Source organism: Taudactylus pleione, unplaced genomic scaffold, assembly GCF_031769625.1.
Source record: "Taudactylus pleione unplaced genomic scaffold, aTauple2 ptg000044l, whole genome shotgun sequence".
NCBI classification, from domain to species: Eukaryota; Metazoa; Chordata; class Amphibia; order Anura; family Myobatrachidae; genus Taudactylus; species Taudactylus pleione.
The window spans coordinates 1-24,206 of NW_028284446.1; the positions used below are offsets into that span (position 1 = coordinate 1).

Consider the following 24,206-nt stretch of genomic DNA (forward strand, 5'->3'; position numbering starts at 1 on the left):
CAGATGCATTAGCCACTGTCCCCACAAGTTATATCCCCAGCAAATTGTGGAGGTCTTTCACAGAAGGGGAAGCAGACACTGCTCATGAACACAGTGTCAGCTTCCGGAGGCTGCAGGGGAGAGATCGAAAGACCTCTCTCCTGCCCCTGGAGCCCCCATAGGGTGAAAGCAGTTTACATCTGAAGATGGTGTAAACTACCAGGGCTAAACTTCGAAAAGCTTTGCTTTTTGGAGTTTAGTACATAGAAGTCAGATTGTAGTCTGCATTGATCTGCCAATTAGCACTTCAGAGATTTCTGTGAAATCTCTTGCATTGCGCTTTTATTATACAAGAGCAATACATACAATTATGCGGGAACAGCAGTTTCTGCATAATTTTATGTACCAAACAGCTTGATACATATGCCCCTTAGAGTTTCTAATGCTAGGTCTAGAGTATGGCATATCCCGATGCTGCCACTTACTTTTCAGTTCCATCCAGAGATTTTCCAACTCTGACTTCTGCTCCATCCAAGCGTTGTGGGTAATTTTGGCTGGTAATTACAACAGTGCGAATTCTGTAGTTCTGTTTCAGGTCCAAAGCCAGCCAACTTGGCATCTCATACTCTGTCTCAAAACAGGTCATTCTGCTGCCATCAATGGTTTTCCAGGCTGATCCTTCAATCACCTCCGAGCTTGGATACACATATGCAGTCAAAGCTAAATTTTCACCTGCAAGATAAACTGGTTACATCAGAATGGCTGTTTGCAAGCTCTTGTTTTAAACAGGCTAGAATCCAGCTAGTGTGTGTATGAGTGAGTATGTATGTATGTATGTATAAGATGGACTAACTACTGTTTTACTTTGGTAATTGTAAATGAGACATTTCAAATTGGAAACAGAAATCAGATGTATAGCAACTTTTAAATATTCTGCATCTCAAATACTGTACCTTCAGATATTAAAAGGAGGATGAAAGGAGAATTAGTATTGAGAGATCAGAATTTTGGTGCAATCTTGACAGTAGGATTACACCAGCGACTAAACATCAGTTGTGCTATATATTTAGACGACCATCTTTAATTAGCTGATCATTAAAGCCTGTTTAAATGCAGAATTGTTTGTTTAACCCATTTATTGTGACAATTTGATTTCACTTTTTGTACTGGATGCATATAGAACAAACCATGAAATGTATACACAGTAGTCACTGTCAGTTATTGGTTGTATTCCATAGTTACAATGTTTAAAAAAATATAAAAGTAAACATTTGTTTTAATGAGTTTCTGTAGGACTAGGATTTCTTGGTGATTAGTAGTGTTTAGGATCAGAATTTGTTCCATACATAGGTCCTCTTTATTCTTGTAAAAAAAAATGTTGGTTTCTCTTTCAATGTAATATTACATTCTTAATACTTTACTTTATAAGAAAATGTAGATTTTTAATAAAGGATTTGCTTGCACATTTATGCAGACCCTCCAACATGACCCATTCCATTAAGTACAAAGTGCTCTGCTCCTGAACCTTCTTAATTTAGGATTGAAGCCACCTGTGTTGAAACACCAGTCTCATGAAATAACTAGCTCAACACAGGTGTCTGCAATCATTAACTTAAGCTGGCCACACATCTAAAGATTCTGTCCAGCCAACTAGTTGATTGGTTGGAATGAAAATCTGGTAAGGAATGAAAGCAAATTACAATCTGCAATGTGCTCCCAAACGCCGGAAAATGGACAAACACTGAACAAATTGTTTGGATCAAACATTTAACAAATGTGTCTGAACGATCATTTTCATGTTTTCTGGCATTTAGGAGCAAATTGCTGATCAGTTACTCCCATACGTTAACCAGATTTTCATTCCAACCAGTCAACTAGTTGGCTGGTTGGACAGATAATCTTTAAGATGGCCACACACTAGACCAACTTACATCCAACCAGCCAGCTTGTTGATTGGTTGGAATGAAAATCTGGTAACGTATGGGAGTAAATGATGATCAGCAATTTGCTCCTAAATGCCAGAAAGCAGATGAACATGATCGTTCAGACAAGTTTGTTAAATGTTTGATCTAAACCACAGGTTCTCAAACTCGGTCCTCAGGACCCCAAGCGGTGCATGTTTTCCAGGTCTCCTCACATAATCACAAGTTATTAAGTAATTAAGTTATTAGCTCTACCTGTGGATCTTTAAAATGTGTCAGGGAGTAATAAGTACACCTGTGCAGGACAAAGTTTGAGAACCACTGATCTAAACTATTTGTTCAAACAACAGTTTGTCCATTTTCCAGCATTTGGGAGCAGATATTCATTCCAACCAATCAGCTAGTTGACTGGTTGGACAGAATCTTTAGATGTATGGGCAGCTTTAGGTGGGAAGTCCAGGAGCAGAGCATTTTGTACCTAACGTAACGGGTCATTTTGGAGGGTAGGTTTATGTTGGCATAATAACGTGTAGATTGGCTCTCCATTTCTATTCACTTGTTGCAGCAACAGTCTCAAGCTAAACTAAAAAAGGGAACTTTGTATTACAAATCCCTAGAGCACAGGTTCTCACTCAGTCCTCAGGACCCCAAACCGTGCATGTTTTCCAGGTCTCCTCACAGGATCACAAGTGAAATAATTAGCTCCACCTGTGAATCTTTTAAAATGGGTCAGTGAGTAATGAATACCTGTGTACCTGCTGGGTGACCTGGAAAATGTGACCTGTGTGGGGTCCTGAGGACAGAGTTTTAGTGGACACAGTTAGGGGAGCAGTCTTACTTTCTAGATTATGTTCTATTCTTGAGAGAAAAAAAAAAAAGCCACACAACAGGTCTAATGCTGAAAAGTAAAAATATTAAAGCACAAACAGTAGTTAAAACATCACTTACTAGCTTTTTCAGGAATGTGGGAGTCATCTGACAAAGCTTTTCTGGAGATCCCTAGGACAGTTACTCCAAGAATGAATAGGTGGATTCTCATTTCTAGATGGCAAAAAATAAATATGCATTGAGTTAGAGAACATTTTGAAAAGGAACCTGTTGCTCGCAGACTCCATGCAGAGTTCTGTATTATGGCCCGTACACACGGGACGATCAGACAACGATCAGATATCTTCTGATCGTCCGGCATGTTCGATATCGAACATGCACCAACCTCCAAACTACTAGAACGAGCGGGTCTCTACAGCAAACAGGCTAACCTGGTTGATATCGACCAGGTTGGCCTGCATTCACGGGCGATGGTCATATCGACCATCCGTGCCTGGGCATCGATGGTCGTTGGAGGGGGGGGGCTAAAAAAAGGACGATCTAAACGGTCAAACAATATCGTTAATATAGTCTTTATCTGACTGTGTATGCACCATTAAGTATTAAATATGTTTACCAACCTGTTGAGTCTGCACAAGCCTGCTCTGTTCCAATTAATCCCTGCCTAGTCACACTGGCCCACCAAATAATCCTCTGGGTTGCCCTAACTCGATGGGCATCTGGCAGGCAAAAATACCCTCCTTGCAAAGAGACTACTGTAATGCAAACATCACACAGGATTATCACAGACCAATTACCCAAAAGGACAGATAGAGGGGGCCTATTCATCAACACTAAAATAACAGTTTTAAAGGACATTTTCCTTAATTACCATTTTTATTTAGTATTCATTAACACAACGCAGGCGATATCATAGATATCTCCTGGTTAATTCCATCTGCATTGATTTCCACACTCCCCATACATTAGTATGAGGATGTAGAAATTAGGCTATTCAAATTCTGAAAATCATGTATTTTTGGAATTTGATGGTGTTACTATACACCACTGAGGTGGCGTATAGCGGGTTACACTTAACCGCTTTCAGCTAGGCAGGTCCTCCTCAGGCTCGCTCAGTACCACTACTGGGGCACTATATAAAGGGCTTACTACTGGGGGCACAAGGGGCACTGCATAGGGGGGGCACTACTGGCAGCCTGCATAAGGGGGTCCTCTTCTGGGGCACTGCATATAGGCACCACGATGGGGCTGTCCCTAATCTTTATTTTAAAATTACATTAATCCCATATGGACCCGCCTCCTCCCTGGAACACTTGAGGGGGGGGGGGGGGGGGCGCCGTAGCACGCGCGTTCTTCGGGCACCCTGGCTACACGCTACTCCTCTGCCAAGGCCGCCTGCATGCATTTGCCCCCCAGGCTGAAAGTTGCCAGCCAGCCCCTGCCCATGCCAGAGCAGAACGGAAGCACCATCAGGCCTACCCAGCACATAGTGACAATATGCCCAAACAGGTCCATGCACAGCCAATGCTCCCCGCCAGACGCCCCCTGCCACAGCATCCTCACAGGTAACACCCGCCGACCACCATGCCAAGAAACCCTGGTCGTGACAGGACACAAACAGACTCCTTGAGTGAGTGGTCGCTCAAAAAGGCCGCTGCAACCGAGACATCGGAGCCCCGTCGTGATCTCTGTACTTAATTGTAGACACAGCTGAAAACATGCTTCTGTTTTAGCCGTCACTTCCCATTACCTCCCACATGTTTGTTTTTTATCACTTACAAAGGAATCCTCATTGCAACCATAACGTATACCACCAATAAATGCTCAATTACTTGATCAATGGGATAGCGTACAACTCTGAATCAGGCCCATAGTGCATCTCCTTTCCCTGGTGTCTTCCCAAACCTTCTTTTCCTCAGGAATGGGATGAACACTCCCAAAGGGATATGGAGTGTTTCAAGCAAATATTAACAACCTTACAGCCCAATTCAGTAAGTATCGCTATTGCAATTACGCAAGCAGTTCAAGTCAGTGGTTAGAAAAACACAGATGTGTTAGTTTGAACGCAGTTGCATGGGTGTGCGTAAATTAGCCACTGCGACTGCATACACCACATGAGAACTCATTGCGTTTGATGAGACTTGCAGTATTTGTGGCTGGTCAGACCTGGGGCGAGATGCACTAACAGAGTGCAAAACTTACTGCCGGATACCGCAATTGTACAGATCGCATATGCACAGCAAAGGAAAGCTCTTCCGATAAGAGCTGTCCTTTGCAATCCCTGCCGCCTTGTGGACTACCGGGTTTATGACCTGGGAATCCATCTGTGCATGCACAGAGTGACGTGGCGGCCGCGGGGCATGCTGGGGAGGGATCTGATTGGATCCCTCATAGCAGCGCAATGTGGTAGAAGCTGGCGGTACCCTCCACATCGGAGCCGGGCAGCCAGCTGATTGATGCATACGGAAAATGCGTTAAACAGGGGTTTTACCACATTTTCCGTTTAGTACATCCCGGCCCTGGTGTAAATTTAGCATGACGGGCCGATGCGAGTCTGGTACGGATGTATATGCAGGAGCAGTTCCGTAGCTACCACTCCTGTAGCAGACCACGCCCCTCCACGTGACTTCATATGGAGGGGGTGTGGCCTGCACCGCATACTTGCCTACCCTCCCAAGACCTACGGGAGGCTCGCAATTTTTTTGGGTAACCCCTGCACCCCCAGGAAGGTGGGCACTTCTCCTGCATTCTACCCACTTCCTTGTGAAGTGGGCAGAATTAATTTGCAGATCGGTAGGTCCATGCATGGGGGTGGGACTTAATGATGTGATTCTATGATAATCATGTAATTTATCCCTGCCCCCTATTCAAATGTGCAGGATTTGCGGCACTTTACCGCAAGGGGCAGGGCTTAATGCCACTGATAGTCAGGCCTTGCCCCCAACACCTCCCACCTGCATCTCCTCCCCAGAAGTCGGTAAGTATGCCACATCAGACGCAGGCGATTAGCAATGCCCAGAGCATCCTCAGGATGCTCTGGGCTTCTGTAAGGGCAGCATTGACACCATCTGGAGTGTCCTAAGGACACTCCAGGTTGCACTGCTGCAGAGATTCTGGCAGCAGAGTGACGTTACATGCACCTTGCTAGCCAACTGCAGGAACTGAGAGTGAGCATAGCGTAGGTGCCGCCCACAGAGCTCTGTGCAGTCGCACACCCTTAGTTACTACCCTGCACAGGTGTGAGAGTACAGATGTGAGAAAGCAACAGTGGGCATCTCTATGCCACCTGAGGCATTAGCATACTTTCACTGCTGTGTTCCATGCGAATTCACAGCTGCGTACACAATCCTTACTGAATCAGGCCCATAGTCCATTGAGGCCTGAACATTACATGCTCAGGAGGTTGCCACTGCCTTTGAAGTGTTAGCAGAGGCTGTGTATGGGAACTATAATAACCTAAGGCTGCAGGACTGCTTCCTGGTCCCATAACCTGTTGGCAGAGTAGTCTAGCAATGTGGAGTGCAACGGAATGATACTAGAGATTTATTATCCAGACAGATAATCAACACGGTTGAAATACACTTGGCCAGAGTACAGTATATGTGATGTTAGATGTATTTGTGCAGTTGGTGCTGGTGGCAGTTCATCCACACGTGGTACAACTTAACCAGTTCTTAGGTTTATTGAATTGTAGCATAAAATACAAAGGATATAACACCATTGTAGAAGCAGCCAGAAGCTTATGGGTATTGCTGGGCATTGTAATTCACCGGGCATCTGGGTGGTAAAAAACACCAGAGGAAGTTAAAACTATGTATTCCCACTATGCCAGTGGTGGTGTAGTCAGGGGCGACAAGAGCCACAAGGGTGTGTGGCCTAATGATGGAAGGCATGGCCACATCCCCTTAGGCTAAACAAATGTAAAAAATAAAAAAAATTATATAGTTTGTGCCCCGGGGAGGGGGGGCATTTTGAGCTGTGTGATCACCTCCCCCTACATGCATAGGACACTGCTGCGGCTGATGCTCACCAGCCAGCATTTGTCAGCATTGCCCTCGCTAACGAAGTCACCTGTCAAACCTGCACGCAGGTCCGACGGGTGCGCATAGGCAGTGACGCTGAGGGTACACACTAGACAATGTACCCAATAGGTCATCCGATTTGGACAGCCTATCGTCTGGTGTGTACCCGACATTAGTGTTCTATTTATAAATCTGTGCAATGACATCCTTGATCAATCTCATGAGTATGTTTGGATGAAGCACAGCCTTTTTGGGAGGTAAATAGAAGTAGTCCTGAAAGAGCTGGGGCATGCATCCATTTTTCCTTGTTATTTGGCTGTGGGTAAAGACAGATTATGATCTCTTGATTGATAGACATAGTGGAAACTGCCTCAGGTAGGAAAGTAGAATTAGTTCTTGACTCCATTTTGTCTATATAGTTATTCATTACAAAAAAAATAAAAAAGCGCTACGTACACCATAGTTCAGGTAATTCCTCCTATTCATCTGCTGACATGATTGCTACCAGAAACATTTTAAATGTGAGACACTTGTTATATAGATTTTATAATTTGGCAGCACATATGGAACCTCACAAAACAGATGCTATGTGGTCCACATATCTAGTTACGCCCCTGCCCCTATCCAAAATATTCTGAGTTTCTTGGATTGAAGAAGCACATCAGTTCCCCTGAATTTAAGCAATGACCGCTCAATCTCCACGCCATGATTGAGGGTGTCCATATTTATATGAAGAAACAGTCCTTCGTAAACAATATCTGACCACACTGGCAGTTCCAAGAACATTTACAGAGCTACTGCAAGCCACGAATTACAATGCCAAAAATAGAAGGACTGCCATAACCTCATCTGTTTTCACAATATTCCATAGGGCACGTTTAGTGAGCAGGAAAGACTGAATACATACTCCAGGTTGAAGTTCCATGACAATGCAAGAGCAGTGGTTTTTCTCCCTGGAATATGGGTGATGGTAGAACAGATATTAGAGTTGGTACCATCTAATGTAGTGGTGGGCAATTATTTAATCCCCTTGGGGCACAAAAAAATTGTGTGGTTAGAATAACCCATCAATACAATTGTAATATTTATTTTAACAATTGTTTGTGTAAAAGTTTTGGGTTGAATGTATTTTGTGAAATAACCATTTTCATCAATATTGAAATAAAAAAAAAAAAAGAAGATTTTTTCCCCATTATTTTATACAATTAGGAATCCTAACATCTAGAAGACACTTCAGATTGATGGCTCAATAAGGAGTTGTACAAGATAGGGAAGGGGTGGGGTGGGGGTTCGGTTCAGGCTTCCTAACTTAATATAGTCATCTTCCTGCAATTTGGTTTAGGCTGTATTCAGCACAAACTGAGGCCCCGATTCAGAGCGCTCGCTCTGAATCAGGGCATTTTTTTTAAGTTTCGGCCTCCTGGCCGCTCATAGCTGTGGGTGACCACCCACAGCTTTTGCGAGCTGCCAGGTGATTGTCACGATCATCACATCCATCGGGGCTTGCGACGAGACCCTTGTGGTAGGGTCTCGTTCCCGCAAGCCCCAGTGAGCTTCCGGCTCTAAATAGAGCTGGAAGCTCACCACTGACATCACCTGTGATGTCAGTGGTGCCTCCCACAAACGGCAGGCGTTCCTTTGGGAACGCCTCAGTTTGTGTAGCCACCCCCCCCCCGACCCACCTTCCAAACGGGGCGAGCTGTCGATCAACATAGTCAGCCGCCCCTTTTGGATGCGAGTGCCGGAGTGAGTGATTTCTCGCTTTGGGGCGTGCGCACTGCCCAGCTAAGTACTCGCGAGCGGGTCTGAATCAGGCTCTGAGACAACAGTGTATTGCAAGGCAATTACACAATGCAGTCCCCTGCTCAACTACCATGTTGCCATAACTCTCAGGAGTCCCCTCTTCCTGTAGTGCACAGTGACTTCCTACAGCTCTGCAGTTTCCTGTACTGGTGTGAGGTGGAGCTGCAACTGCAGCCACATTCTGATTGGCTAATATAGATGCCTCCTCAACCAATTAAAGATACCTAGTTCCTTTCCGGTAATCCACGCAGTGCATAGATAGAGGGCGAAGTTGTGCTGCAATAGACACGGTCAAAGAGCACATAAGCCCAATGAAAGAGGGGGCAATGGACGCGCTGTCACAAAGCAGCTGGTGATAAAGGGATAGTCAGTCCCTATAAGAAAACAACAGTCTGTTTAGTCTGAGCCGGTCTAATAGGCAATGGCAATTGGCTGATGGGCAGCACATGGCCTACGGGAGAGATTTTGCCCACCCTTGATCGAATACATTGAAGGTAGTCCAAATTGATAAATCTTCCTTGTGCAGAGTCCATTCTCCTGGATGAACATGCGCAGAAGATGTGGAAAAACCAACATACTTGACCTTGAGTTGGGGTGCCAGATTGCCTGAAAAGACTAAGACACTTTCTGCACTCAAGAACTGCAGATGTTGAGAAGGCGAGAGGGAGTGAGAGGGAGTGAGAGGGAGTGAGAGGGAGTGAGAGGGAGTGAGAGGGAGTGAGAGGGAGTGAGAGGGAGTGAGAGGGAGTGAGAGGGAGTGAGAGGGAGTGAGAGGGAGTGAGAGGGAGTGAGGCAAAAAGTAGTAAACTTTGCATCTTTGCAAAACCATATTTGCCAACTATCTGGCTGCCGCCTCCAGGAGGGGACAATTAGGTCAGCACAGCATATTGGGTGGTGCAGAATAGGTGGACAGTGCTGGGAGCACAACAGCGTCCTCTCTATACACTGCAGAGATTACTGGCATTGTAAAGCAGTGCTACAATGACAATTCACAATGAATTGCATCAGCCACTGTCCAGACTGCCCACTTCACACTGGAAGTGGGCAGCACCGGGCAGATGCAGGCAGCTCTAGGAAACTTCACAACTCTTACAGGTGGCTGGAATCACCACCCGAGATTCGGGAACCTCCCAGCCTTTGCGGGAGACTAGGAAAGTCTAGGAAATACCATGTTGCACTGCAGGTGGAGCATATTTAAAGTGTGCAGAAAGATTTATATTTGAGAGGACAGTGTTCAAACTCTAATTTAATAGCAGCAGCATTTGTGGGGTACATGGAAAAGCATTCAGTACTTACTCTGCATGTAAAAATAAATATATTTGCATCCCTTGCATTAAAATATGGTTTGTCCAGGTACACTGTTCTCGTGAACAGTTCCACAATCCACTACCAATTAATGAAAGAAAGAACTGCACTGGGTAGTAAAATTGAAGACTAAATAAAGTTATATTTAATCAAAGATATTCTGGTTTACATTGCTTTAACATGGAGAAATTACACAGTACTACAATGACTGCATCACATTTATCTGGTTACCAACCTATATATTCAGGAGTATAGAGAGCAGTGCTGGCCTGGGGAAGAAGGGCAGCATGGCCTAATCGTGTGGAGTAGTGGCCACACCCCCTTAGGATAATAAAAAATAAATCATCTTTTTTTGGCGCTGGGGAGGATGGGTGCTGTGAGCCCCTCAGCTCAGCGCAAAGCCAGGCTGGTAAGTAACCTAACCCTCCCCTCTCCCCCCTAACCCTCCCTTGGTGGTGCTTAACCCCAAGTCTCCCCAGGGGTTCCTAAAATCTATTTCTCTCTCCGCCTCCTCCATATTGACCCGCGTATCGTGGCAATATTGTGGTGAGGGGGTGGGGCTTAAGAACAGATTGCCTGCACTCCAGTCTGTCGGGGGGGGGAGGGGGGGGGGGTTCTGGGTACTCAAACCCACGTGCGCTACTGCCGGACTTGCCTCATTCGGGATGGTGTGTCAGGATTCTGGCGTCAGGATTAAGAGATAGGGATCTGGATTTCAACGTCTATCTTAAGTCCTGCGTCGGGCTTGAATAGTCGGCCTTTAGACCAGCGGCATCTCGTCCAGTGGTCTAATAACTACATCCGCATACACAATATAGTGCAGGCATAGTCTATTTTACAATTGGGAACAAAAGAAGACTGGATAATAGACAGGACCCTGCTCTCAAGCTGTAGGGAAATACACACCACAGTTACCTCAAATATACAGAATCAGCTGTCAAAAGGCTCATATCGTAAATTGGTTTGCACATTCCCTATTGCAACTCAATGCATTGATGTACATCTCTATGAAATGCACTGAAGTATCTCTCAGCCATCCTGCTGTACTTTTGCAACTCTCTGCAGTTTAGATATATTCAGAGGGGAGTTTGGGCTCTTCTCTATTGGCAGCAAAAATATAGTCAACCCAAGTATACTTCTCATATATACAGCTGAAAAGCACAGAATGAAGTCAGGAAGATTAAAGTGATTAATGAAAATTTGAGGGCATGTAGAAACAAATCCACACTAACATTATATGGTATAAATTGAGAACTTCTTGTTCAAAGCAATCATGTACAAGGAATAACCACTACTTCAAAGTCAGTAGGAACTATGCCACAACGATACAAATGTTCTACATTATACTGAAACACTACGGATATGGCACAAACTACACCCCGTACTATAAGATTTTACACCCCACAATAACATCCACATTTGTGTAGTGCTGCAGTGCACAATGCAGAACATGAACCCCACATTAAGCAACAGCCTGCACTACACTACCACCCACACATATGCTATGCTGCAATCAGGGCAGTTTCTAGAGAGGAGGGGGCCCGTGCGCAGTCTGACATAGGCCCCCCTCCTCTCCGCCCAGCGGTGCACTGTTCTGTGAACGGCCAGCACTGGTGATAGACTCTGGGCACTAGAGTGGGCCCAGAGTATTGTGTATGCACAGGTCACCGGGAAAACAGCCACGGTGGCCATTTTCCCTGTACTGCGCTTACGACAGGATAATGGCCACTGCGGTCATTTTCCAGGAGTTTCACAGCGCCGGACCCCCACGCCGACATGGGACTCTGGAGAGGTAAGGAATATTATGGGTGCAGGGTATGTGGAAATATTGCTCATAGCAACCAGATTCTAGCTATTATCTTCCAGAAGGTGCTAGATAAATAAGTAGAATCTGATTGGTTGCTATAGGCAACAACTTTACTTCTGAAAATCAGCACTTCGATAAATGTACCCTATAGGATTTGACAGCAGATAAGAACCATTTGGCCCATCTAGTGTTAGCTTATTCAAAACACAGTATACTTATTATAAAGCTTACACAAAACAAAAAACAAACAAAAAACCCCTCACCTTACAAACATCTCTATAAATATAACCTGGTCAGTTTTGCTAGTTTTAAAATTAAACTTTCACCGGACAATTGACTGGACAATTTTTACTTCCCTTGCACCTCACTTCCTACCCACATTACTCATTGCACTTACTGCAGATATAAGGCATAGCAACCAGTGTCCATGGCCTGATAGCATCTATGGAGTATAGGAGTATTGATCTACTGACTCCCAGAGTCCCAGGTAACAAAAGACAGTTTAAGGTTTCAAGTTAGGTTATTTATTTCACATATTTCAGGCTTGTGAATCATACAACAAGTGCACCTATGTGAAACCAAATTCAATTCTATATTGCAATCTCATATTAAAAGATAACTGTCAAATAACTTACATTTAATCCAATTTATCACTTGACAAATACTAATTACATACCAAAAATGAAGCTCCTAGCTTTGCCGTTATTCAAATGTTTCAATCACTTCCTTACTCTCCCAGAAGCATTGGATTTAGCACCAGCTGCATCTGGTCTTTTATTCACCTCCAATCACTTGGTGTGTCCTGATTACCATGTAATGACTTTCGGCTTGTTTGAGGGATATTACAAAGGCTACATAATGCTAGTGGGTTGCAATCTGAAGATGGTGTAAACCAGTGTTTCCCAAACTCATTCCCCAGGAGCACTAATACCCCTTTTACGCCAGAGCTAAAACCTGGGTTATTGCAGGGTTAACCCGGGTAGCTCCTTGGTGCAAAAGGGGACAGGGTTGGATTCCCGGGTCGAGTGACCCGGCAATCCAACACAGGTAACGTGCAGGGTTTAACACAGGAATGACCCATGAAACCCTGCAGTGTAAACGGCGCGATCCGTGTCATGATGCCCTGGAGCGCTCCTCATGCCAGCCGATTGCCCGGATTCAGTGGCGCTTGGAGATGACGTCATCTTCAAGCATCCATTTCCGCGCCGGAAGAGCCGGGTCACTGCAGACCCGGCTCCGGTGTGAACAGCGCCGACTCGGGAATATCCTGGGTCGGTACTGGCTAAATTCCGGGTCTGATCCAGTTTGGAACCCTGTTCCAACCTCCGGGTCACACCCGGAATTTAGGTATAAAAGCGGTATAACAGTGCATGGTTTGGTTTCCATTTTTCCTAGTTGGTGAACAGGTGTTTTCATTACTGGCTGACACAAAAGATTCACAGGTGGAGCTAATTATTTCAGTTCAGATTCTGTGAGGAAACCTGGAAAACATGCACTGTTAATGCTCCATGAGGAATGAGTTTGGGAAACACTGGTTTAAACTAATGGGGCCAAACCCGAAAAGCAACTGCTATCTTACCACTAAGGATGGCAATCGACCATTGAAGGATTGCAACCATCGATGTTCTATGGCTGATGGCAAGTATTTTTGCTATTAACGGTCTATGGCCGATGGCAAGTGTTTGTGCCATGGATGGTACAGCTCCGATGCCGCACCATCTATGCCGACGCCCGAATTTGACAAAACATTGACAACGGTGGTCAGATGGCAGAGGTCTGAGCATGCGCAGGTCTCAACCATCGATTAAAAAACCAATGATGGTTTCCTACTGATGGTTTAAAATATCAGCCATCGATGGTACAGCCTTTGATGCCCATCACAGCCTGCTACCCAGTTGTTATGTTCCTATTGTTGAACAGTAAAGGCACACATCCACTAGAAGACAGGCAAACGTCTGCACGATTTCTAAATTGGAATCGTGCAGTCGTTTGCCAGTCTGTGTCAGTCCTCTAGAATTCCTTATTTAATTTCTCTTATCTTGCTCATAAACGAAATTTTGTTTCTGCCTTGCTCAGTAAAACTTGTATAACCTCTATTTGCATGGAAGTGTAGTCCTCGAAGACACTTATATGGCGATATACTTAGGTCGACCAGCAAAGCCCTAACGGTACAGTTGTGCCCTCTGATGGGCCCGCCCACTGAGCACGCAACGTCATGACGTCACGCACTTGACATCATTACGTCGTGCAGAAGAGAGCATGACCAGCTGCTCTGGTAATTGTAGTGCTAACCAGGCATCCTCAGGCAACCGATCAGCTGCATATACTCAAGGCCGGCGCTTCCACTAGGCAAGCTTAGGCAGCTTCCTAGGGGCGCCAGCCACTAGAGGTCGCCTGGCCCTCCGATCACCTCCACCCCCCCATATGTTGTGTGCCCGCTGAGATTGTGTTACCGGCAGGCACCCGGGTCCTTCTCTACCTACCCCCCCGGCGGCACCAGGTTCCTTGCCAACTCCCCCCCCCCCCCCCGGCGCCAGCCGGAGGACGGAGCTCACTCCTGAGCTCTGTCTTCCGGGTCCTGCAGTGCACTATGGGAGTGACGTCAAGACGTCACTCCCATAGTACCGAGGAGCGGGCGCCAGGGACGGACGGCAGCAGGCACTGGAGCGGGGTTTAAGGTAAGTGTTGTTTTTTTTTATGTGTTTTTGTTTGTATGTATGTATGTGCGTGTGTGTAGTGCGCACTACATGGGCCGCACTACAGGGGGCATTACAGGGGCTGCATTACTGGGGCACTACAGGGGTCGAACTATTGGGAGCACTACATGGGGCGTTACAGGGGCCGCAGTACTGGGGGCACTACAGGGGCCGCAGTACTGGGGGCACTACAGGGGCCGCAGTACTGGGGGCACTACAGGGGCCGCAGTACTGGGGGCACTACAGGGGCCACAGTACTGGGGGCACTACAGGGGCTGCACTATTGGGGCACTACAGGGGCAGCACTACAGGGGGCAGTACAGGGGCTGCACTACTGGGGTCACTACAGGGGCCACACTAAAGGGGGCATTACAGGGGCTGCACTATTGGGGGCACTACAGGGGCCGCACTACTGGGTCACTACAGGGGGCATTACAGGGGCTGCATTACTGGGGGCACTACAGGGGGCATTACAGGGGCCACACTATAGGGGGCATTACTGGGGGCACTACAGGGGGCATTACAGTGGCCGCATTACTGGAGGCGCACTACTGGGGGCACTACCGGGGCCGCACTACAGGGCCTTACTATTGGGGGCACTACAGGGGCCGCACTACTGGGAGCATCATATGGGAGCACTACAGGGGCCTTACTATTAGGGGCACTACAGGGGCCTTACTACAGGGGCCTTTACTACTGGGGGGCACTGCAGGGGGCATTACAACTGGGGGCACTACTATTGGGGGCATTACTGTTAGGGGAATTATTACTGCTGGGAGCACTGTGTAAGGGGCATCATTACAGTGGGCATTGCATAAGGGGCACCATTACAAGTGGGCATTTAGTGTTTTAGGGGAACTACTACTGTGGGCATTGTGTAAGACCTAAGTTAGGGGGGGCCCCTAAAAAATGTTGCTATGGGCCCCAAAATGTTCTAGTTACATCCCTGATACTGTGTGTGTGTGTCTGTGTATATATGTATGTATATATATATATATATGTGTGTGTGTGTGTATTCGTACTCATTTAGCCCCTCAGGTGAAAATTACTTTGCACAGGTGAAGTGGCGAATAAGTTTTGCGTTTTACTATATATATATATATATATATATATATATTTTTTTTAACACAAAACTCATCCACCACTCCACCTGTGCAAAGTCATTTTCACCTGAGGGATTAAATAAGTCGCATCCACAGAAATCCTGGCTGAGCAGTGCTGCCCACAGAGCCTTTGTGCGAGGGCACCAGTCACCCATAGCTAGTTACGTCCATGCCGACCAGCTTTCTGTAGTTCAGTCTTATCATACTGACTAATGTGCGTAGACAAAAGTTTCCACAGTTGTATTTAGCTATAGATGAATACATGTAGCTAGATGAGGCAGGTGAAATCGTGCACTAGCACACTGGTGAAAATACTGTAATAAACATATGGTCTGTAAATAAATAATAGTTATGTACAGTCTCTAACTACACAATCCATTGGAACACTGGGCCTAATTCAAAGGGGGATGCAAATCCTGTTGCGACTGTAATTCCGCATGCAGAGGTTGTGTGAAAATAATATGCCACAGGGATTTGTATTGAGACGCCTACTAGCGCTGTCCCAAGTCTGCCGTTGGTGCACACCATCAGTCGTACCAACGGGCTTCTTAGGAACCCTCTGGTTGCTCAGAATGTGTGTTGCATGTAAAGTTCTGGAGTCTTAACCACTGCATACGAATTTGCAGTCGCTGGCCACAGCACGCCCACAAAATTGTTGTGACATGCCTGCGTTTTAGTCGCCACTCCCCCGTTACTCAGGTAGTCAGTGTCTGTCAATCGCTCTGCGACCTAATCCACTCTATTAGACCATCACGGTACATGCACAGTGGGACTCTGACACATGCACAGGCTGAAGACTCTGTGGGGTCTATTTACTAAGCAGTGTTAGGAGAAGTGAAGAGTGAAAAGTGATAAGGTACCAGCCAATCAGCTCCCAACTGTCATTTTTCAAACACTGCCTGTGAGATGGCAGTTAGGAGCTGATTGGCTGGCACCTTATCACTTTTCACTTCTCCTAAAGGGGGGTATCCACTAGACGATAAAGTTGAACGATTGAACGATAATGACAAAATCGTTCGATAATCGTTCAAACATCGTTTGCAAATCGTGCAGTAATTGTTTCTAACGATGTACGATGCGCGCTCCCGCTGGTCGTTTGATCGTCTCCTCCATCGACTGAACATGCAGGTCAATTTCACTTGATTGCTTACAAATCGTTTACACATCGTTTACACATCGTTCATGCTGAACGATCAAACGATGAACCACTGTCTGCCCACTATAGCTGAAAGCTCTCAATTACAGATTAAAACAACATAGTTTATTGTTAGATCTTTTGCAAATCGTTTGCAGATCTTTTGCAAATCGTTTGCAAATCTTTTGCAAATCCTTTGCAAATCTTTTGCAAATCCTTTGCAAATTGTTCAGAGTGGAAGATCATATTTCAAGGGAAACTTCAAGGGAAAATCGTTAAGAGGTTGGACAGGGATAAAATCGTCTAGTGGATGACCCCATTTACACTGCTTAGTAAATAGACCCCTGTATCCTCCTTTGAATCAGGTCCTCTGTCTTTCACAGCACCATTGCACCCACAGCTTTGTGGTGCAGAAAATATAATTGGTAGATGGTGGCCTGTGGCAAGCCCTTCCTAAAATACCTCTCCTCTTCTCTCTGAGACTCCTATTTAGGTCCCCATAATGTACTTGACACAAGATAAAACCTCACTTAACTGGGACATTATGTTGCCAACAGTGATTTTTGCCACAGGACTTAAAGCTATAATATTTTGTATAGAACAGCCATGCACAACTGACGACCAGAGGACCAAATGGAGTTTGTCCTCATTATATGCAACACTCTGGTAGGATCCGCAAATAGGGCCTCCTCCCTGGTGTTCTTATTTTTTTCTCTTCCTCAAAAAAAGTTTCCTTTATCAGTTTTTTTTCTGCACCTGACACTGGGGAGAGGGTTGGAAATTACTCATTAAGGTGGGATTCAACAGAGACATCCCTTTGACAGGCAGCCTGGCAGACAATCAAATTAGTTGCCATGCAACTGCCTTAAATTAGTTGCCATGCAACTGAGAAGTGGCAGCAGAGCTCTGAGTCGCAATAATGCAATCATTATATCACGAGATTGCCACTAATCACTTTCTTGCTAACAGCTCTAGTTCTACTCCGACAGACTGTGTTGCTACACTGTGAAAGGGGAATGTGTTGTTACAAAGGTTGTCCAGGTGGTGGTGCATCCTACTTTGTGCCATTGCACATACTTTTTTCTCCATAGGGACCTTTTAACAATGCCGCAAGGCTATTTTTTCTACCAGTAATTTGTATGCATTTTACATATTTAAGCAAGTTAAGTTTTATTGTGGCCCCTTCAATGAATGAGATCTCCCAATGTGGTCCTCAGATTAGAAAAGGTTGTGGAACCCTGGTCTAGAATATCTTAATTCCCCTCTAGAACGCACATATATCTCTCATCATAGTATGCATCCATACTTTTGGATTCTGTTTCTCATAGGATAATACACTAGCATCCTGTACTTTGAAAGAAATGCCCTTACTTTGCCCAACGCCTACTTTCAGCAGGCACATATTTCTGCTCCTCTTCAATTATCATCTCACCCTGCAAATTCAAGGGCAAGAGGGATTATTTCTGAACCAAGGACATAAAGACTCCTATGGCATGTTGCAGATGTGGTGAAAAGGTAAATGGCTGGGCATTCAACCAGTTGATCATGTGACCCTGTTAAACCCCACTGGTCTTGATTTTTTTTTAGATACATCACCTTATTTTTCATAACAAACAACTCAATCAGGAGTACGACCCTCCTTTGATATACCAAATAAAAATCAATCACACAAACAATCACAAAACCCCTTTTCATCACTTATTATAAAATAAAACCTTTTTTTTTTTTTTCTTCACTTATTAATGACAATGTCCTGTGTTGTGTGCTATTACATGTTTTTTGTGAGTTAGCATGGCAGCTTGTGTTATACTAAGAAGTGGTAGATTCCATGTCACAATGAAATAACACTGTATATAATGTACACTGGCTGGTGGTGGCATATCCCGGGATGTACTAAAGGAAAAATGCGGTAAGAACCCCGAAAATGGGGATTTTACCGCATTTCCGTATGTACTAAGCCCCGGCCGCACTTTTATCGGTGCAGAGGGTAACGCCAGAAAAACGTGGCGTTACCCTATAGAAGCCTATGGGCTTCTTACCGCACCCGACGCTTCGCCGCCTCCTCGCCGCCCAGCGCTGGCTCCCACTCACCTGCTCTCCATGGTCGCCCGCCCGCATTCCTCCTGTGTCCTCCGCCTCCTCCTCCTCCTAATCTTCCGGGTGCAGGGAGGAGGAGGAGGAACCCGGGACTTCCTGCACAGGTGACCAGCAGGAAGCACCCGGGGCTTGGAGGGGGTGGGGTCCCACGGGGACCCCGTCACCCGGCGTTGGCTGCTTCACATAGGGCAGCTCTTATCGCAAGTGCTGTCCTTTGCGAAACTAATTGCATATGTTAGTACATATGCGATTAGTAAGGTTGCCGTGAATGGTGGAATGGTCACCGCAACCTTAGTACATCCCGGCCATAGCATGTTTTGGTAATGTGGCATATACTGTAAATGGTAGTCTCTGTGCCATAAACGGCCGATACACTGTATACTGGCATATAATGTATATGGCAAGCCAGGGGCGGATTGGGAATTTAAAGTGGCCCTGGAAAAAACTCTGAAAGTGGCCCATTGTGTGCGCTAGAGGCGCGTGTCTGAAAAGTGGGTGCGGCCTTGTGGCAGGGTGTGTGGCCTAATGTGAAAAGCCATGCCTGCAAGCCACTCCTCCAATTTTTGTCATACTGGGGGCATGCCCACAGCTCCAGGAGCTGATAGCCATGCCCACAGGCTGTCTCTCTAGTGAATAAGCATGTGAATGAGCATTTTCTTACCTATAACCTCTGAAGAAATTGGTCCTCCCTGGACAGACAGTGTCTTGAGTCGGTATTTACTATTCATGCAGGAGATCACATGGCCTGGAAGCCGTCTGTTTGTGTTGTAATAAAGCTAATGTCATCATCATGCAACATAGGTTCAACCAGATAGCAACAGAAGTTTTGGGGCAGGACAAATGTCAGTTTCCCATATCAAACAATTTTATATTAATAAAATATATTTGCTCATTTGGTTCCATTTGCATCAGTAATATGGGTTCATTAGAATTGTTGTCTTACTGAAGATTACTGTCCCCCAGTCTTACCGTCCTCTATGTTTGTCTCCAGCACCATCGCCTTGGGTGTCCCCAATGCCATCATCCTGCGACTCCCCATTGCTATCATCCTGCGTCTCCCCAGTGCATCATGCTGTGTCTCCATAGCGCCTTCATCCTGTGTCTCCCTGCATCTCCCCAGCACCATCCTCCTGCCCTAGCACATAATAGCCCCCTTCTCCCACACACAGATCATATTCCCATATTACAGAATAATCCCCCCCCACAGATAATCATTAATTTTCCCCTTTCAGATCATCATTAATTCCAGCACAGATGGGTGACAGGGACAGTGCAGGGGTGACAGGACCAGCACAGAGGTGACAGGGCAGGATAGGGGACAGAACAGAGGCAGGGGTGTTTCTAGAGAGGAGGGGGCCCGTGTGCAGTCTCCTACATGGACCCCCTCCTCTCCACTGAGCTGTGTGCGGCCAGCGCCGGAGTTATAGACTCTGGTCACTAGAGTGTGCCCAGAGTCTATAGTGTATGCACAGGTAACTGGAAAAATGGCTGCGGTGGCCATTTTCCCTGTACTGCGCATGCGCAAACAATGGGAAAATGTCTGCCGCGGCCATTTTCCAGTCGTTTTACAGTGCCGGACGTCCGCGCCGACGTGGGACTCCTGAGAGGTAAGTATTATTATGGGTGCAGGGGGTGCGGTGCTGGGCCCCCCTGGACCCAGGGGCCCGTGTTCCCCGCACACCCTGCACCCATTATAGATATGCCTGAACAGGGGTGACAGGACATAGGGTAGGGTAGGACAGAGGTGATAGCACCAGGACAGAGGAAACAAAACTGGGACAGAGGTGCCAGGGACAGGACAGTGCCAGGATAGAACTACTCCCTTATTGGGCTCACTTAGCATCCCCTCCCTCTGCACACTTGGCACCACATTCACTTCTCTTACTGGGCACACTTAACAACACCATCCCCTTTTACTGGGCACACATAGCAACCCCTTCCTTAGTGGCTACATTTAGCAACCCCTTCCCTTATTAGGCAAACTTAGCACCTCTCTCCTCCCTTACTGGGTATACTTTGCCCCCCAATCTGGGCACACATAGCATCCCCTCTCTTAGTGGTAATATTTAGCGCCTCCTCTTCCATTACTGGGTACACTTAATCCACCTCCCCCCTATCGATACCACTAAATCTATATACCCAAAATGTCGCTGTTTAGCGCTACAGATCGCATAAGATATAATTGCTTTCCAGACTTATATTGTGGTTCCAAAGCACAAAAGTTCTTATTGCAATAAAAAGAAAGTTATACTCTTTGATCTAACACAATGAGCGCCAAAAGCTATGCGAGCGGCCAGGAGGCTGCTCTGAAAAACAAGAAGGACGGCCCTGATTCAGAGCGAGTACGGATGCCAGTCTCCAGCCATTCTTCTTGGATGACCACAGACCTCTGGATTGATGACTGTAGACTGGTAACCAGTGTGCGTGCATATGTATCGGCCTGTACATACACACGCACACTGGTCACCAGTCTACAGTCATCAATCCAGAGGTCTGTGGTCATCCAAGAAGAATGGCTGGAGACTGGCATCAGTACTCGGGCTATATACCTTACAAAGTTCAGTACAAACTAGGGCCCTGATTCAGAGCCGGACGCTCTGACAGAGCGCTCGCTCTGAATCAGGGCCGTCCTTCTTGTTTTTCAGAGCAGCCTCCTGGCCGCTCACATAACAGAGCCGAAAGCACTCCCATTGACATCACTTGTGATGTCAGTGGGGCCGGCCCCAGACGGTAGGCGTTCCCATGGGAACGCCTCCGTCTGGGCAGCCATGCCCCCGGCCCGCCCACCAAAGGGGGCGTGCTGTCACTCAACATCAACAGCACGCCCCCTTTGGTACGAGACCCGGAGCGACGGTTTGCCCGTCGCTATCTGGGTCTCGTGCATGTGCACGACGGAGCCGGCTCCATCGTGCGCATGCGCACTGGGCCACCATCGACCCACTTGCGAGCGCATAGCGCTCGCGAGCTGGTCTGAATCAGGCCCTAGGTGTGATGTTTTCATTGGTTCTTGCTCCTGGACATTCTGTATCGATGCAGGTCATAGGTCAGTTCATATGATGTCATTTGGGGTATGTCCCAGTTCCTCAGATGTTGCTTTGTGTGGTTTTCCCGCCGAAGAACTGGTTTAAACTAGTCAAAAGACACTACATACAGCTTTACATTCTAACCACTAATTTCATATAATTCATATCTTGCAGATGCATGTTGCGATTTCCTTGCTGATAGAACCGGAGATCTGCAAATAAATAGTGATTTAGAATGGTACCAAACATAACTTATCTCCTAGTCTCTATACCTTAAATATCATATACTTTACATTTCATAACATAAGTATTAGCTAATAAAACCTCTAGTATTACTTTTAATGCAGAGGAACCTTTTTATAAGTTACTGTATGTGTAAGTGTAAGAATATTGTGTAAAGTTGCTAGTATGCGTGGTGCGTTTATGTGTTTAGTGCTTATCTGTGAACAGCGCAACTGTGCATTGTGCATCTTATATATTTTATATGTATTATTTAATGTGCGTATAGGTTATGGTAGGACTTTCAACAATATACGGTAGAAACGCAGACGCACGACGCTAATAATTGTAACACAAGATGGCATCATCAGGGGCGACACAAAATGGCGTCGTCAGATATTAATTTAAGATTTGGTCTCAGCCAATCATCTGGCTTCGACAGTCCACCCTTTGATAGCAACCAAAACGCTATCACACTCTAGTCTTAATCTATTCAGTAAAACAACATAAAATATTATTTAATGTTATATTATGGGATAGCACACCTTGGCCATTAAACCATCAATAATGCGCCCCTGGGAGGGACATAAAACTACCCTTATACGCACACCGCGGATCTCTGTAGATCATGGGAAAGATGTGGGGATGCACCTAACCTATAAAGGATGTCTTGAAGGGGATAGGGACTTACATTATTTAGGATGTTTAAAATAACATTTAATAATACATTTCATGCATGGCTAAATCTATACATCATCTGATAGTATATTCTAGTTCAGGATTGTAATGCAGTTCTTCATTTACCTTAGTATTCATACTATTACTACTAACCACCATCATAATTTCATTCTCCCGGTTTACCTTAGCATTACATTGTCCACACTTCAACACAGCAGGAACACATCTGACACATAAGCCAATTACCTTGATAAGAACCAATATGAGGATCAGAAGCTTACCTACACCATTTTACAGGGTTCAACCACGAGAACCACTCTTCTACCTTTTCCTCTACCTCAGTCAATGAGGCATTATGGTTCTTTTGAAATTCCCATTTCAGCTGCAGAATCTCATCCATCTTCCAGTCTATCACCTTTATGGGATCTCTAGTATTATTTGTGATGTAAGTGCAACACTTGACACCAATTTGGGTGGCCAGAGTCACACAGTATCCACCAGTTACAGCTGTTAAATAATTTAACACTAGTCTATGTTGCACAAGTTCTTTCTTATAGGCCTGTAGCTCCTTACCAGTGTACCTGAACGTGTCATCATACAACTCGTGATATTATCTATTACTTTAGCAAGGCCTTGGATGTATCTAAAATTTAAAGTATCCCGAGCGATCCTGGTGGGATCTAATGCTATCAAAATTTGGAAGGCAGTTGTTTCGCTAATCAACTGTGTGGCTGTATGTACATCACCAGGTATCATGTTTCTTTTGTCTATGTTTTCATACTGTGTATGAAGATATGGTGATGGTGTGTTTTTATGAATACCAAGCATTTCATCATGTGTAAGGGTTATAACCTCTGGGAGTACCCTTCCCAGATAACAAAAACCTTCAGAACTCGGAGTGAGCCACTTGTACGCTTTCCTTCCACATATAAAATACACTTGTCTGGGAGTACATAAAGGATAGAATGCATCATTATCATTAAACACATATCTCTGACAAAGGATCCTATCCCAGGTTCTCCCATTTGGCTAATACATGTCTCTGGTTGGATAATATCTGCACAGTATCCTACTGGTACTCTGTCAACCATCTCCTTGATGGGACTATGAGTATACCTATACCGGAAATATCTCCCACTGTTAGTAATGTCATGTACAAGTTCAGCATCTAGTGGTCCATTATCAGCTCTGTGTGAGAAGGTCATTGTCTGACTGTTCCCGGTCACTTGCCAACTTATTGGTTTAATGGAATTGGTGAAGTTTAAACATAAGAAAGTTCTATCTACTTGGTATGGGTGGAGCTTAAAATTTGGAGGTTTGGACTTAACGAATTTCCCGTCCAGCGTTTTCTCCTTATGTAATCCAAGAACCTGAGAGACATTTAACGGGAGTGGTACTAAACCTACATTATGTTGTCCCTGAGGCACATGAGTGCAAACCCAACACTAAGGAATGGTAATCCTCCAAAGGATGCTCGCCCAAATACAGGTTACTCCTGGACTGGCATCGCCAGATGCACTTCTCATCAACCAGGGATCCACAGTTTGCACACATACAGTATTACTCAGACAATAGACCTCTACACTGAC

At 45.6% G+C, this 24,206-nt stretch overlaps 1 long non-coding RNA gene across 1 annotated transcript; it reads right to left on the minus strand.

Moving 5' to 3' along the window:
* Nucleotides 1–468: 468 nt before the first annotated feature.
* LOC148537721 (uncharacterized) lies at nucleotides 469–12,446 on the minus strand. Its single transcript, XR_015873272.1, has 3 exons — nucleotides 12,343–12,446; nucleotides 2,850–2,942; nucleotides 469–711 (listed from the first exon to the last, which is right to left on the minus strand). It is a non-coding gene; the product is annotated as an uncharacterized LOC148537721 (long non-coding RNA).
* Between the last annotated feature and the right edge of the window lie 11,760 nt (nucleotides 12,447–24,206).